Below are 4568 nucleotides of genomic sequence, written 5' to 3'. Positions count from 1 at the left end.
CAAATAAGGAACCAGATTTTAAGACAGTGTCAAATAAGGAATTTTCTCTAATATATGCTAGTTTGGTTGTTTGGTTGAAATAATTATTTGTGATAATCTTTGGTGCAATCAAACAACCCTGTTATCTGGCTGATCTAGTCTTCTATTTTGATCTCTTCGATTTTGTTCAGTTCATCAAAGGTGATTGGTTCCTAGTCCAGTGAAGGAGTACAACAAAGGTGACTCCAGATAAGCAGCAGTGTATGTCTTCTCATCTTAATTATGCCGCATTAGACATTGATAAACAACTGAAGAAGTTCGCTCTGCTTCTTGTGTACTAATATGTGTACTAGCATTCTCAGGTTTGTACCGATTAAGTCGCTCTTGTTTAGTTAGTCTTGTTAGTGAAGCTCAACCAAACACCCTTTTGCAACGGGCTTAAATACTTGATCCTTACTCAGGTTTTGGACTTGATCCTTACTCAGATTTTAGACTTGATTATTAAGCTAATATATTTTGCTTTAATAAATACATGATCCAAAGGAGAAAGGACAGTGCAGCTTGGACTCGAGATTGAGACAAACAAAGTTACGACTCCATGCATGATAGGTGAGGTATGTTTCTTGAAAAATGCTGAAAATACCTATATAAAATATCTGGAGGCGTCGGCCGAGGTGAGGTGCTATTAAGGACCTCTTCCAACTTATGCAAAAGTTTTCTACAGTACTTCTTCCAAAATAATAATACTTCTCATGTTAATCTTATACTATTTCGGTGATGTGTATATATGCTCCTCGTGATCATTGTCACGTAGTAGCAGTAGTAATAATAAAACTTGATCATGTTAATCTTACAATATGGTTGTTTTGCTCTAGTGACCAAATGCCTCCCTCTCTTTTTCTTCTTTGACTGCTTCAGTTCATCCCAGATTGCATCATTCTCTTGAACTGAACATGTTGCTTGAGTGCTTGACTAATTTGGAACTGATCAGTTTTCTTATAGCCGGCTGTCGAAGATTTCAGACAACCGAGAAGTACAATATCATAACTGCTTCCTGTTAATTCCTTTATTCGAAGGCATGCTGATGCAGGTTCTTTTACTTAGATTAGGATCGGTCGAACTGGATTAGCGATGTCCATACCAATTGCATCTTTCCATGCAAGATTTACCTTATGCAGCTAGTATGTCTGCCTTTTTTTAATCCACTAGAGAGGTTTCTGATTTGTTTAACCACTTGGACAGAAAAATCCATGCTTATATTTGATAATGTAATATCGTACAATGATTATTGTTGTTAAGAAGTGAAAATAAACATACTTAAAATTTACTAGTTTTTCTCTGCAGATTTCTTGCCGGAAGTTGATGATGGAAGTTATTCCGAGTTTAATATGGACTGTTCACAAAACTGCAATTTTCATTGTTGATGATGTATAATTTGGACTTGTGACCATAAGTACCATTTTCAATATTGATGATGCATAATTTGTTTGACTTGACATGTAATTATGACTGGTATGCACGTGTGGATGTGAGTTGAATATATTATAATTATTGTGTATTTTGATTTTCCTGAATTTCCCTGCAAAATTATATTTCAGTTTTTATTCTCATTTGTTTTCAACCTTTGTGAAACGGGACAGTATATACTCTGCAATTGCTATGATGTTATTGTGGAAAATACTGTATTCATTTGTGGTCAGTTTTGATTAAAATGGATGAATCACGATTTTTGCATGCCCCCTCCCTTTCCCCTTGGTGTCCAAACAGTAAAGGGGTATTTCCCGTGGTGGTCCTCGGATTCCAGGTGAGCAGGGAAACCCCCACTTGAGGGTTTATTGCCCAGGGTTTACCATCCCCAACAACCAAATTAGCCCTTCTGTCCTGGAGCTCCCCCGTGCTCATATGCACCACGCTGGATCGATGCCCCGCCCTGCATCGCTGTGGTGTGGTCGCCATCGCCGCGCCCGTGCCACAATCCTCCTCTGCTCCTCCATTGGCGTCGATCTGGATATCTCTAGAGCATCCCCGAGCCCTCCCCTGGCCTATGTAAGGCAAGCGCGAGGTCCCACCGGAGCGATCACATCTCGCCGTTCCCTCCTCCGTCCGCCATGGCCGCGTCGGCCTCGTCTCTTCCGGCCACCACGAGCGCTCTCTCCTCCTCCCGAGGCCTCCACCCTCTCCCCCTCGTTCCGCTGAGTCGCCCACCCCCTTTGCCCCTCGCCGGAGTACCCCAGGGCCGCTGCCCTCTTCTTCAACCGCCGCTGGAGCTCCTCTCCGTTCTCCTCCCGTCGTCGCGGCCCTAGTCCTCCCCGGCGCCTCCTCTTCTCGGGGATGGAGGCGGCAGGCTACGCCGCGCTCGCCGGGGGTCGCGCCTCGGCCGGAGGTGGCCAGAGGTAGCTAGGCTCGCCGGCGCCCCTCCTCTGTTCCTCCCGCGCCCCTGCTCTGCTCTGATCGATGGGAGGAAGAAGACAGGCGCGTGGGGAGAGAGAGGAGAAGGGTGGGCCCCCGTGTCAGCTGCACAAGCCGGGCCCCACCACCAGCACTTCACGTAAGTGGACACGTTTTCCTGGAATGTGGTTTCGTTGAAGGAAAGTGTATTGCTTTCCTCTTGTGCCGAAGTGAGTTTTCCCCTACTGAAAGCGTGTTCTCATGTACTACGGCCCTTAATGCGCTTTCTATTTAGGAAAACGTGTTATGTCGAAGGCGCTTTCTGTTTCAGCCGCCAGGGACCCGTTAGTGATAAAAATATTCACAGATTGGTCCCTGATCTTCTACACCTCATAACTCCGCAACCGTAACTCCGATTGAGGTGAAACCAACGCTCACTTCTTCGTCTCATCGAGATCTTTCTGTTGGTAACATTTTCACTAGGTGGTCCCATATTGAAAATGACCATTTTGCCATTGCCTCTAATCAGCCCCCTCCGAGAGAGAACCGTCCGGCGTTTCATTCTACGGCTTCACCACACTTCTTCTCGGAGTCTCTGTCACCCCCAGGCAAGTCACAACAGCCACTTGCATGATAGCCATGCAGTAGCCATGCTTTCCACTTGAATATTTAATAAAAGCTTGCCCATTATCTGCATGCTTGTTTGCTACTACTGTCGTTGTTGCGGTTATGCTCGTGATTTCATGTTCACCTTCATGATATGCTCCGATGCATCTTGTTATCTTGTATTACTTGCTAGTATCATGTTCACATGTCATGCTTAGTAGTAGTAGTAGTAGTACATTCTGGTAATAGTGATGTTCAGTCTGATGCATGCTTACCGTTTGTTATCAGTATTGTTGCTATGCATGTTCCTTTGCACCCAGTTGGTTGCATGCTTACCTGGTAGTATTCTTGTTATATTCTTGCATGGTATTTCTTTATGATGCTAGTGTTCATGATATGCTCATGTGTAGTGTTATGATCATGCTCGTCAGTATGCCATGCTTAGTTGGATATATGATTCATTGTTGTTATGCTCGATGATTGTGTTGCACCTCCATCTTTATGTTGATATCATGCTCATGCATTGTAGTTGCATCATGTTATTTTAATATGGCTCAACTCATTGCATTCAAGTTTAACCAGATAATTATGAACTTGAACAACTGTTGGCCGAGTCATGGTGCCACCAGATCGAGCTGACCAGTGCAACCACATTTGCCTTTTATGGGAAGGCCCTAGTGCGGTCTGTTGCCATGCCTCCCGTCGGTGCCTCCAACGAGGGAAGGTTATGGGCGCGCACTACCCTGATCAGGTAGGCGGACATAAACCTTATGTGCCCGAGTTGTTTGCGCGCTTTGTCCCCGTTTGGGACCGTTTATGTTTTGCCACGACGGTGGCCGTTGGATGTCTTTGGTAGACATCGGGGCCACCCATGACTTAGCCCAAGAGGGGAGTTGGTCGGAGTGGTCGGGAGAATGTCATGGTAGTAGATTGGTTTTGTTGGAACGTCGTTGGTCCACACGTATGGGAGTGCGAGGCCATGGGTTCCGTGGTGTGGGTATAGTGTGCTAATAACCTCTGTAGAGTGTGTGTTAAATCTATCGATAGCCATGCCCGCGGATATGAGCCCAGTTCGTAGTTGGTCACACTATGAGCCAACAATAATAATAACTTGATTAATAATAACCCCGATTCAATGATGAGAAAGAGATTGGTCGTGATCGAGAGAGGATCACGAAGGTATCATGGATACCAAAGTTGGTTGATCTTTATGTGATCGCGAGATGATCACGACGGTATGATACGTCTCCGTCGTATCTATAATTTTTTATTGTTTCATGCCAATATTCTAAAACTTTTACATACTTTTGGCAACTTTTTATACTATTTTTGGGACTAACATATTGATCTAGTGCCCAGTGCTAGTTCCTGTTTGTTGCATTTTTTTGTTACGCAGAAAATCCATATCAAACGGAGTCCAAACGGGATAAAAACTAACGGAGATTTTTTTGGAATATGTGAATTTTTGGAAGAAGAATCAATGCGAGACGATGCCCGAGGGGGCCGCGAGGCAGGGGGCGCGCCCCAGGGGGTCAGGCGCGCCCTAGGCCCTCGTGGCCACCCCGTAAGGCGGTTGGTGCCCTTCTTTCGCCGAA

General features: G+C 45.2%; 1 long non-coding RNA gene across 1 annotated transcript; it reads left to right on the top strand.

Moving 5' to 3' along the window:
* The first annotated feature begins 1862 nt into the window (after nucleotides 1-1862).
* LOC125541789 lies at nucleotides 1863-4247 on the top strand. Its single transcript, XR_007297648.1, has 3 exons — nucleotides 1863-2527; nucleotides 2663-2788; nucleotides 2897-4247. It is a non-coding gene; the product is annotated as an uncharacterized LOC125541789 (long non-coding RNA).
* The last annotated feature ends 321 nt before the right edge of the window (nucleotides 4248-4568 follow it).

This window comes from Triticum urartu, chromosome 2, assembly GCF_003073215.2.
Source record: "Triticum urartu cultivar G1812 chromosome 2, Tu2.1, whole genome shotgun sequence".
In the NCBI taxonomy this organism is placed as follows: domain Eukaryota; kingdom Viridiplantae; phylum Streptophyta; class Magnoliopsida; order Poales; family Poaceae; genus Triticum; species Triticum urartu.
Note: the sequence above shows the minus strand (reverse complement) of the source record. Positions and strands in the feature narration are given on the sequence as shown.